Source organism: Triticum aestivum, chromosome 3A (assembly GCF_018294505.1).
Source record: "Triticum aestivum cultivar Chinese Spring chromosome 3A, IWGSC CS RefSeq v2.1, whole genome shotgun sequence".
NCBI lineage: Eukaryota > Viridiplantae > Streptophyta > Magnoliopsida > Poales > Poaceae > Triticum > Triticum aestivum.
Genome location: NC_057800.1, coordinates 23,796,528 through 23,809,639, shown reverse-complemented (window position 1 = coordinate 23,809,639; position 13,112 = coordinate 23,796,528). Strand labels below are relative to the sequence as shown.

General features: G+C 41.6%; 1 long non-coding RNA gene across 1 annotated transcript; it reads right to left on the bottom strand.

The window, feature by feature from the left end:
* Window positions 1-829: 829 nt before the first annotated feature.
* Window positions 830-5,511, bottom strand: LOC123057656 (uncharacterized). Its single transcript, XR_006426901.1, has 3 exons — window positions 5,253-5,511; window positions 1,557-4,800; window positions 830-1,231 (listed from the first exon to the last, which is right to left on the bottom strand). It is a non-coding gene; the product is annotated as an uncharacterized lncRNA (long non-coding RNA).
* Between the last annotated feature and the right edge of the window lie 7,601 nt (window positions 5,512-13,112).

Sequence of the window (13,112 nt, the reverse complement as noted above, 5' to 3'; positions counted from 1 at the left end):
AAACTCGAATTCAAATACGGTTAAATTTAATTTTGAATGCTTTTTTTTAAAGTTTGTCGAAATGGGGCAAATAATATACCATTGGATAGCTATCGAAAATGCAAAACTTAGTCATGTTGAATGTTTTCTCTACTTCGCAAACGTTTAAGAATAATTTTGAATAAGTTGAAACTCATTGTGTTGTTTTTCCTGTCTAAAAAACAGAGTATTCGTACTGATCTATGTCTGTGTTTGTGCATAGTAATGTTGAATGGTTCTGAAAGAGTACTCGAACTTATGTCCGTCTGGATTTGTACTGAGCATACTTTCACATACTAGATTTTACTCTTTTTTTTCGATATGGTTTTCCTCGTAACTTTTCAACAGTTTACAATCTCATGGGGCGGTTTTCCTCGGAACTTCTCAACGGTTTACAATCTCATAGTCCCCGAGCTTGCATGGTTTATATCATTGAACTGAATGATATATATTTTTTTAAAACTGTTTTTAGCTCAGTATTTTTTGCAACGATGTTTTAGACTTCTGTCGTTTTGTGACTTTAACTTTTACCATTTGAATTTTCATTGGGTTTGATTTCGTTTGAGCTTTTTTCCCAAACTTATCTAGGACGTCGTGTTGAACTTATAACTTTTTCAATTGTGAACTTGTTGTGTTTTTACAATACCAAAGCTAGCAAATAGTGGGAGATTCACCCAACAAAGGGGCTAATTACATAAAGCAGCCACAGTAATACCATGGTCAGATCAGTAGCTAGCAGCAACAGCAGTGATTACCAACACATACACATGAACCGGTAACAAACTTGCACACAATCTGACTAACAAAAAGAACACAATACACGTGAACTGATAATCACCACGGCTAATGGCAGAGCTTTGTTGCACCTAGGTCCACCCGTTTACTGATAGTAGAACTTCTCAGTTTTATTAATTCAGACTCATGTTTAAAGTTTCACCATTTTGGCCTAAAGATCAGAATACTAAGAACATATATTTACTGAGGGTCCTGCCAATACAGAGTTACAAAACAAATTCTTTGTCCAATGACAACCAATGACAACGTAAGAGTCACGACCAGTAATCACAAACAACAATATCTCGACCGCCGGGCATGTGTGTGCGGCAAGGGGATGCAGATACTCCGATGATAGATGTGTTGAGACAACAAGCTCACGTAGGAGGCCTTGAACTGCTCGCCTGTTGCCATTGATGGCTATGGATCATGCAAAATCCTGACCAAAAGATCACATTATTTTCACGAAACTAATCTCTTAAACTTGCTCCACGACAATCTTTGAACCTCCTACAAGAACAATCATTATTTTAAAGTTCACATGAATACCTACAAGCCATGATCACAAACATTCACAAAACATTCTTTTAAAGAGTTATGCAGCAATAATTAGAACCAGAAAAATAGGGTGAAACTATGGCATCTACACTACAAATCATGTAGACTCTAGCAACAACTGTTTTGCATGATCATTGGCATTTGGAGTAGCATACAACAACTGGACGGAGAAGGGAGAAAGAGTTGGACTGGTGTGAACCCCATACCTGGACAGGGACCGGAGGAAGTAATGCATGGGGCGGCGGGGGTTGTCTGTAGTCCAACCTCCCCCATGCTGCAGTTCAAAGAGAAACAAATTAGTAAGAGAAAAGAGCAGTAGAGAGGAAAGAGATACGGCAGATGCATGGACTGCTGCTGTTCTTTTTTGTTGAAGCGCAGATGAAGAAACTCCTGTAGGTCGCAGCTGAAGAATAACAGTGGCTTCATAACAAGTTTAACGACACAACATTTTAGCAGCAAGTACGTGCAGGTAGAGGTCATCCCATGGATTGGATGGAAACTCGATGCATGAGCTGACCATAAACCAAGAAAAGAGCTACAACTTTTTAATAAATAATATCTTTAAACCTACTTGTGTGAATCTCCCTTTCTAGAACCAACCACCTCAGACAAATACACGCACAAGCTTACCTTCATTTTAACCGCGGTATTTTCAGCAAAAAAATGGTGTGCATTAGCTCCACATAAACATGCGACTTCCTGCATTTTCCATCTTTATGCGTCAAATGCAGTGTGCGTTAGTAGTAGCAAGTGCCTCAGCATGGTGCCCTGGTCAGGGATGATGCCGCTGGCGACGCACCACGGACACAGATATAGATGGACAACAGCCAGGCAGAATGTAGATAGCTCGTCACTTTGGCATCATTGCAGCCGACATCCTTGTGGCCGAGCACGAGATCACTACAGCATTAGCATGGACTCGCTACAGCATTAGCATGTCCATGTTGTTGAACTGATGAGATTTTTTCATTGCACTGTTGTAACATAAGGACTAGAACAACTATCAATATAAATTGATGCTTTTTTTGTAGGTTTCTGAGAATTATAATTTCTGTTTTGTAAATATATAAAAAAATTAAATAGGTGTACTGCACCATTACAAAAGTTTGTAATGAGCATGTCCATAATAATTAGTGTAGCTTTTATTTGACAACAGAGAATTTTTTTAAAAAAATTGATGATTGTTTGGGCTAGACATACCAAAACAAACACTTTAGGAAACAAGAGTCTGAACTTCTTGTGCATTTTCCCATTGATCTTCACTGAACTAAAATTAGAATTTGAACTCCAGCTTTCTTTTAATAGAACATGGTAAATCCATGTTGTCTGTTTTTTAACCAGAAAACTGAGCCAGATTGCTCGCTAAAGGCCACATATTTTTCATATAGTAAGACAAGTGAAAGATAATATATAAAGGCCCATTGGAGAAAGAATTAGCAAAACTGAAACAAAAACATATGTTACCAGAACTGAAAGCAATGGTTTTTCAAACCTTTGGGTGAGAGCATGGTGATCTAATACGATTTTGCATATATCTAAAACTCCACGGGCGACCTAAACTGATGCATAACAGTATGAGTGCAGAATTCTTGTAAGCATAAGAAAATACATAGAGTGTACATATAATTTTTCAGGATTTCCTCGATGTTCTGCACATTAAAGTTGATGTACTAAAAATAACACAAAATTTGAACTGAAAATCAAGTAAAAGTTGAACTCTTGTATAGTTCAAGTAACTATTTTGTAATTATATGTGTTAACCATGTGCTAGACAATGAACTGATACATTTTTATTAGCGAATTGTAGTAATATAGGTACTAGAACTTCTAGCAGTATATATATACATCGTGTCATAAGCAAATAACATGCATGATCTCCACAAAGACCATACACTCCAACCAGCCACAATCATGCAAACATCCCACTCTCTCATATCTTGAGAACATAAATACTACTCATGCATGATCTCCACAATACTGATAAATTGAGCTGTTTCAATAACACAAATTGAACTTTTTCTATGATTATTTTTTAACTGATGATAAAATACATAGTGAACAGTGCACTTATTGTATGATTACTTGCAAAACCATGGAAGTATACTCTGTTCACATGCATTCTGCGACTTTGTTTCCAGAGAGTGGAAGAATTTAGGACAATGCAAATATTTATCTTTAATTTGGCCATTTTAGTGTGGTCTGAACTGAACATACCTGATAAGTGATTTTCCAGAGCCATGAAAGGAGTTGGAGGAGGCAGCGATGGGGAACAAAGGGTTCACGATGATGCATCTGGGAGCTTGAGGGATGGAGGCACATGGGGGCTGGTGGGACACTGCACCGGCAACTCACAGTGGTGGTGGCTGTCACATGGCTTCCCGGGGACGCAGCGACCGGGGATATTCTGGAACTCTTTCCTGAACATCTTAGGTCAGAACACATATATTTTTGTTATCTTTTTTATATAGAGAAAACTTCCAAGTTTTCTCTAAGACACTCGTTGAACTTTTAACTTCCAAAAAGTTGAACTATGTATGGATTCATTAAACTTCCAACCAAAATCAGACGAGCATCACAAATGCTACAGCAACAGTTCAGAATCAGTGAGAACACAAGTTTAGTAACATTGTCAGTTCAGTAGTACACACAAGCAAACATGGCTGAATCATCAATTTAGAGATGAGATCTTTATTGTGGCTTCCATTTTGATAATAGTACATCAGTTGTTTTAAGAAACAAGAAATATGAACAAAAAAACAAGTCTAGCTCCTTGTCAGCATTTCAACAAACATGTGTAGAGGTATATAAAAGAAATTGAATTGACAACAATATATCATATGAACTTGTGGGAGCACATTTTATTATTTCACTGTATTTTTTCCACAACTTGTTGCAACAAAACACCATCTTTTGAGAGCACAATGGTTTGCAGAATCATGGTAGCTGGGACTAAATTGTACTGTTGTGAATCAAAACTTCAGAGCCAACTAAACTGTACTACTATGCAATCAAAATTACAGCTGCAAGCTAGCAAGGATACATGATTCCAGAAATGTCCCCCAACATGTACTAGGCAGTTCCAGAACCTGTACTGACAATGAACTATGGATCAACGGCTAGAGGCGGAGGAGCTCCACCCTGGCGAGTCTCATAGCCCCACCACGTCGGCCAGATTCGCACCGTCCGACCTGCAGGAGGAAACAGGTGGAGGTGGCTACAGGAGCTGGCAGAGGATGGCGGTTGGCGGCGCCGGGAGCCGGAGAGGTTGGGGACTAGGCGTCGCGGGGATCCGGGAAGATGGGGGCATGCGGCGCCGGGATCCAGGGAGGAGGTAGGGGCGGGGTGGCGCCAGGATCCGGGGAGGTTGGAGGTTGGGGGCTGGGCGGCGCCAGGATGGGTCTGGGGTTCTTAGAAAATCTTGGCATGCTTTTACCATGAGGCACCTTCTCCCTGATGTTGAATAGAAGAATGTAGATAAAGAAACAATTCAATTTGTTTCTAAAATAAGAATTGAACTGAACAAAAATTAGATATTGAACTAAACTAAAATAAAAACTAGACTAAATTAAAATAAGAAATGAAACTTCACTAGAATTTGAAATTGAACTGAAATAAAATATTAACTGTTCTTTCATATCCTGACTTGAACTTTTCTCCTAGTGAACTTTTTGTTGATATTTTTGTGTTCTTTATTTTCTACGTTCTTGCCTCTGAACTTTCTTGTAGTGCAAAATTTGGATGCCACGATTAAAACAAACAGAGGTATACGTGAACTTTGTAGCAGCGGAGATCTGAACTTATGTGCTTATCACATTTGAGCTTCAATAACCTTTTCATAGATCCAAAACAAAAAATACAACCACGTGGACCAACACATTTGGAGGGAGAAACTATAGACGTACATCATGGGGTAGCAAATAATATGAACTCCAGGCACAACATTTTTTAACTTCTTTTTGTATCTCGCAAACTGAAAATAAGAAGAAAGCAAATTAGAACACAAAGTAAGAAGAAAGCAGAGCACCAGTGCTTGTGCGGCATGGATCCGTCAACCCTTTTGCATCCTTTCCAGCCAGCCTGAGCTAGCACCTCCTGGATCGAGCTGCAGTAATGCAACACAAGGCATCAGAGAGACAAAAAGGTGAGTAGCTGCATGTACAGGAAGGGGAGAAAGCAACTATAGCACACGAGCATCCACCGGCAGAGAGAGAGAGATGCAGCAACGGCTGGGCATGCGCATTGTCAATGGACGGATGGTAGCCTGCTTTGTCGGGCAAAGACGGTGGCCCTCACCGTCAGGCACCGGCGACGGGGCGCGGCAGTGCTCGGGGGTCCTGGAGCAACGCAACGCGGGTTGGTGGGCTAGGCGTCGGGGTGGCGACCGCGACGACTGTACTAACAGACTGAATAAGAAGTTCAGAACTGGGAGCAAAGACCACTGGAAACATGTTTACAATTTTAGATTATAGGATAAAAAACAAACTTAAAATACCATGCTAAAAATTCAAAATCTTCAGAGTTGGGTGCCTATAACTGAACGGACATCCCATTTTTCTTGCAACGGAGTACCACAATACTAACTTGTGGCCTGACTGTAATCAAATAGAACTCATGGACTATGCCCTTGCAACCACCTAAACAAGTAAACAACTAGCTGCAAATCTCACTACCTGAACCCACACCGTCAACTCATCTCTGCTCTATCAGCTCACAGTTTCAGAGAGAAAATGGGTGAACTATACACAGATTTACATTGCACAAGAACTATACACAGATTTACATATGATAGTATATAAGAAATGGGTGTAGCTACACACCCGGTATATATATTTCAGAGAAAATGTGTTGCTAGCTTCTTTCAAGCACAAGTGCATAGCTGGTGTATGTTCCTCCCACGTCACGGCTGTCGTGCACCAAACGAACTCAGCTGTGCATGTGAGTGTGCCGTCCAGAACCGTGGGAACATGCGGACGGTGTGCCGTGATGGCATCGTCAGATGAAACGGCACCCTGGACGTATAGCACTGTTCCACGGTACGTATACTGCACCTGCGTCTACGCTCGCAATCAATGCTTAGCCCAACATGTCCTTCTTCCATTGGTACACTTAGCGGGAGCAGGCGTGCTCGTCCGCTCCATCGCCGCGCTCGGTTCCTTGCATGTTTGTTTGTCCAGTCGAGACAAAAAAACCTGGTACCACATACAGCCAATGGAAGACTCCCTAATCTTCTAAAGACTCTCTAATTGTTTTTAAATTTCATGACCTTTTTCCAAAATGTGAACATTTTTTAGTAGACACATGAATACTTTTTAAATTATATGTGTTTGTTAAATATGTCAACACGTTCAAAGCAATACATGAACATGGTTCGTAATTATACAAACATTTTTCAAAACTGCAGACATTTTTAAATCATGAACACTTTTTAAAATTTATGATCAGTTTTAGAATATGTGAATATATCATGCAAACACTTTATAAAATGTCATGAATATATTTTAAAATGTATGGAAATATTTAAAAGAAACAATATGTACATTTTTTAAAATGTCAAGAACATTTTCTAAAATACCTTTTGAAATTACTTACACATTTAGTTATTCCTAAAACTTAAGTAAAAAAGCAACGCAAATAGAAAAGAAAAGAAAAGGCTGGCCAACCTATATTAATGGGTCGCCCCAATATATAAATTAGCACGCAGGGCAAGGCTATCGGATTCTAAGAATCCTATAGCAACCCGACGCTGGTCCGCAATGCGTCGCGGGGTGAAGGGAGATGGGAGAGGGGGGTGGTGGATGGGATGATATGGTCAATATTCTTTGTGTGAGTGAAGTCTGAAATCAACCTTGTGGTTGTAGGCATAGTCGCAAATGAACCCCGACCTCCGAATCCCGGAACTCCGTACCCTGAACTCTCTGATCCCGGACTTTTTTATCCTTGTGTGCGTATCCAAACGGTGCGATCTATACGTGGCTGGGAACCGGCTGAGTCAGCACCTGCGGGTGGGGTCTGAGGCTATACCTGGTCGAGCCGGACCAACTCGCTGACCCCTCGTCTTCCAGTTCGCCCCTTCCTCTCCCACGAGGCGACTCTGTTCCTTGTCCACGGCGGCGACGGCGACGAGCGGATGATCATGGCGGCCGCTGCCGACCACTACAGCACAAAAGAGAAAGGTACGCCTGGTCCTTCTCCCCTCTCCAATCTCAGTTTTTTTCTTCGTTTTGTCTTGGTTAGGTTTAGGGTTTTTGAATGGCGAAGTTGCAGAAATTTGGGGTCCTAATCAGTCGATTTGCTGGTGATTTATGTTGTCCACTATATTAAGTAGTTGTGATGTTTGCAATGTAGGCTCTTTTTGTTAAATCCATGGACCCAGCAGAGATTTTGAACGTCAGATTTCATATAGGAGGGAAGTTTGTTCAAATTGGTCCTACTCTGGACTATGTTGGGGGAGATGTGGCCTACTCTGAGATTGAGAGGGACAAGATGTCATTGCAGGAGGTCAAAGGTTTTCTTGCTGATCACTTGACAGTGAAGGAAAGCATGATGCTGGTTGCACGAGTATGTCAGATCATACAACAGATGGTGGAGTTGCAGACATTTTTGTGGAGTACAATGGAGAACAGGATGAAGAAGGAGAGTAGGAAAGTGGCTCAGATTTTGAAGATGAAATTCAGGATCACATGAACAGTGGGAGTGAAAAAGATATGCCTGCAGTCATCAGTGCTGAAGATGTGCAGTTGGAACATGTGAATGTCAATGGAGATGAAGAATTACTAGAGAAAGTGCTTGTCCCCAATGGTACTAGTGTTATTACTGCAATCATAAGTAGCCCACTGAAGAAAAGAAGTTCTGAAGTTTGCACTTTTTCTCAAAGTTCTCAAGTTTGCAATTTTTTTCAGAGTTCTCAAGTGTGCAATCCTTCCCAATCTGCAACAGTGCCTGCAGCAACAGCAACAGATCCAGCAAGAAATCAAGCAGCAGGGGTTGCAGCAATAACACAAGGAGCACAACTTTCAGCAGCAGCACAAGGAACACAACTTGCAGCAGCAGTACGGGGAACACAGCAAGGAGCAGCAGCACAAGGAACAGAACAAGGAGCAGAGCAAGCACATGAGGATTCTGATTCAGATGATTCAGAGGATAATGACTATGTTCCACATACTGATGATAGTGGTGAGGAATCAGAGGTAGTTGAGCTCAGAAATCATGCAAGGAAGTTTAGGAAAAAAATGAAAGACTCAAGGAAATGGGTTACTTCAGATGCATCAGGTGTTGTGCCCATTGATTTCATTGCAAATGTTGAAGAGGTAGTTGAGAAAATGGAATTTGAGTCAAGTGATGAAGATTATTCCTATGATGAAGATGAGGAGGGGCAAGTAGTTAGAAGGAAGAGCAAGTACCCTAGATTTGACCCTCATACTGATATTCCACACTTTAGTTTGGGGATGGTTTTCAGAAGCAAAAATCAATTTGTGAAAGCAATTAAGAGATATGGTCTTGCAACCAAAAGAAGCATCAATTTCTTAAAGTCTGAGGAGGTCAGGGTTAGAGCCAAATGTGGATGGCCTGGGTGTCCATGGCTGGTGTATGGTGCAAAGACTAGCAGGTGCTCAAGGTTCCAAATCATCACATATGAGGATGAGCACCACTGTGCACAGAACAGGGAAAACATGCTTGATTTTGCAAAGGTCATAGCAGAAAGATATGAACATTTCATCCTTGCCAATCCAATGTGGAAGATTGATAGCATCAGAGCCACTGTCCTGAAAGATATGTTTGCTGACGTGCCCACTTCAAAGTGTAAGGCAGCAAAGAAGATTGTCATGGATAAGTTGATGTCTGGTATGAAGAGTGAGTATACTAAAATCTTTGACTACCAGTTAGAGTTGCTTAGAAGTAACCCTGGAAGTACAGTTGCTGTTTGCTTGGATCCAAAAGAAGTGGAATTGAATGTTTTCCAACAATTCTATGTTTGTTTCAATGCTCTGAAACAAGGGAACCGGCTGCATGAAAGTAATAGGGCTAGATGGATGCTTCTTCAAAGGAGCATGCCAAGGGGAATTACTTGCTGCAATTGCTAGGGATGCAAACAACCAAATGTACCCTGTAGCTTGGGCTCTTGTGGAAAAAGAGAATACTGACACATGGAAGTGGTTCATTGGGCTTCTAATTAAGGATTTGGATATCAATGATCAAGGAGCTGGCTGGGTCTTCATTTCAGACAAGCAAAAGGTAAAAAAAGCATATGTTTCTTAGTATGTTGCATTGTTTTTATGTTTCTTAGTATGTAGTTGTCGATAAGGCAAGGGTTGGGCAAGAGTAGTAGTTGTCGATAAGGCATGGGTTGAGCAAGAGTAGGTAGTTGTCGATAAGGCAAGGGTTGAGCAAGAGTAGGTAGTTGTCGATAAGGTATGGGTTGAGCAAGAGTAGGTAGTTGTCGATAAGGCATGGGTTGAGCAAGAGTAGGTAGTTGTCAATAAGGCAAGGGTTGAGCAAGAGTAGGTTGTTGTCGATAAGGCATGGGTTGAGCAAGGGTAGGTAGTTGTCGATAAGGCATGGGTTGGACAAGGGTAGGTAGTTGTCGATAAGGCATGGGTTGGACAAGGGTAGGTAGTTGTCGATAAGACAAGGGTAGGTAGTAGGCATTTATATACTTTTATGTGTTGTTAACATTTATTTATATTTTCTTTGTAGGGCTTAATTAATAGCATGAGAGATTATTTGCCTAGGGCACAACACAGGATGTGTGCAAGGCACATTTATGCCAACTGGAGGAAGAAGCACAGGGGCCATGAACTGCAAAAAAGATTTTGGGCAATTGCCAAGGCTTCAAACAAACAGGATTTCAACTACAACAAGGCCAGGCTTGCTCAAAAAACTCCTGAAGGTGCAAAAGACATTATGAGGACAGAACCAGTGCATTGGGCTAGGGCCTTTTTCCCATATGGATCAAACTGTGAGTCAGTGGACAACAACCTATGTGAGTCTTTCAACAATGCCATCATAGAATCAAGGTTTTACCCCATAATATCACAGCAAGAGATGATAAGGAAGAAGGTGTATGTCAGAATTCAGGAACAGAGAAGCAAAAGTAGTAAGTGACATGGAACAGTTTGCCCAAACATTTTTAAGAAACTGCAGGGGAACATCAAGAGAACTCAATTTTGTGAGGTGCTCTGTAATGGAAAGGAAGGATTTGAGGTCAAGCATTTGAATGGAAGAGGAAGGAGGTACACAATGAACCTAGAGAACAAGACATGTTCATGCGGATATCTACAGCTGGCAGGCCTTCCTTGTTGTCATGAAATCTGTGCTATATACAAGAGTGGCAGAAAAATGGAAGATTTCATTGACCCATGCTACTACATTGAGACTTTTAATAAAATATATGAGCACTGTCTCCAGCCTGTGGAAGGTGAAGAATGTTGGCCAGTTTCTCAAAACCCTAGGCCAGTGGCACCTGGCTATATTGCCATGCCAGGAGCAAGGAAGAAAAATAATGATAGGAGGAGAGAAGAAGGGGAAGCTCCCAAAGGAAAGAAACTAAGCAAGCATGGGATTCAAATTACTTGTGGATCATGTGGGGGTAAGGGACACAACAGAGGATCTTGTTCAAAGAATAGTGATAGAAACAAAAAGACAAAAGCATTTCTTGGGAAGAGAGGGAGAAAACAGAGGGCCACAGAGGTAATTTGCAACTAATCATTCACGATGTTTCCTCTATTGACCTTTTAATATGCAGGTGACCAATGTTTATTCTTTTTTCTATTTGCAGCAAGCAGAGACTGAGGCTGCCAAAAAAAGGGCAACCACAGGTAGATCTTCTCAACCTGCAACCAGGACTCAAGCTCCACAAACCTCTCAACCTGCAGCCACTGCAAGCTCAAGCTTCAGACCTCCCAGAAGGTCAGCACCAAGTGGAAATGAAGCACCTGGAGGAAGTACATCTGCTAGTAGAGGAAGAGGTAGAGGAGGAGGAAGAGGAAGTACATCTGCTGGCAGAGGGAGAGGCAGTGGTGGGTTCATGCCCTACTTCACTGCTTCTGGGAACTACTGAAGTTGTGTACTACTGGATATGTGGTTATTAAGATCCATATGCAACCCATGCTGATGCGTGGAACTACTCTTATTTTGGATTGTGTGTGTCCTTGTGAATTTGTGACTATGTGTTATGCTTAGTGCTATGGGAACTAAACGTGTGAACATGTTCTATTTCAATGCTGCCAAAAATGAGCGTGGGTTCAGTTTATTTTGTTTCTGCCAAAAATGAGCATGAGTTCAGTTTATTTTGTTGCTGCCAAAAAGAGCATGATTCATTTTATGTTGTTGCTGTCAAAAGTGAGTATGCGTTCAAATAATTATGTTGCTGTCATAAATGACCATGGATTCAGTTCATTTTGTTGCTGTTAAAAAATGAGCATGGATTCTCTAATTCTGCCAAAAATGAGCATGAATTCAGTTCATTGCTGTGAACATTCTCTATCAGTAAATGTTGCTCCTCTACAATTTATTTTCTTGCTGTAAAAAATGACACTTCAAACCTGACAAAAATTTACAAACTGAATCGAGTACACTGTTGAATATTCAGTACATTTTCTCACTATTTTTCCAAACTGAATTCAGTACATTGCCTAATTTTTTTTGCTAACTCAATTCAGTACATTGCCTTTCAAATATTCAGTCCATTGTCTGGCAATTTTTGCAAACTGAATTTCATTCAATATATTTGCTGACAAAATACAGTACATTGCCTCACATCCATTTGTAGCAAATGAACTAGGATAAGATCATCCCTAGAACTAAACCTGATACAAATATCAGAAAGCCACACACCAACATCAACCCTTTCCTAACTAAATTGTCTCTAATTGATGCACCAGCTCCACCATCTCTTGCAGTTTGTTCTGTTGTCTTCTGCATTTCCACACGCAATGCACCAGCACCTGCATCTCCATCTGTACATAATGCTGCAACATCATCCTCTAGCTTCCATACCCTATCTCGAAGATCTCCTAGCAATACACGCAGGAATGGAGATGTTGGGTCGTCGTGCCACTGTATAACCCATGCTGTTCAAAAGACAGAAGTTTAGAAGGAAAAGAAATTGAACAGAGCATAGGAGGACAGAGCACAGACAAGAACAGAGCATACCTGAGCTTCGACGCATGAATAATATCTCCGTACAGGGTTCGCCACACTCCATGATATCCACTGCGACGCCTTCCTCCCGCAGCGGCCGCAGAAAACCGCCGGCTCGTACTCCATCGGCTGCTCACGATACGGCACCGACGACCGAGCTGCAGCGCCTCTCCGTCGAATCGCTCCGCCGCGTGAACAGGCGGAACCAATCGAGGATGACGACATGCCGCGGCCGCCAACAACCGCCGCCCTCTCTCAGTCGCCTTGCTCTGGATCGAAGTCGCCCCCTTTCCTCTCTCGTCGTTGAACCCTAGAAAAATTCCTCACCCCCGTCCGCTGTTAAAAAGAGAACCGTCCGAGCACATGTGGCATTATTAATTTGGAATCCCGCCCTCAAACGCTGGCACGTCAGCAGATCCTGGCCTAAAATGAGCTTAAGATTAAAAAGTCCGGGATTAAAGAGTTCAGGGTACGGAGTTCCGGGATTTGAAGGTCGGGGTTCATTTGCGACTACGCCTACAACCACAAGGTTGATTTCAGACTTCACTCTCTTTGTGTTCGACGCTTGTGTGAATTTTGTTGGGATTTAAACTAATTCTGTAATTAGAGATAATCCTCCCTTG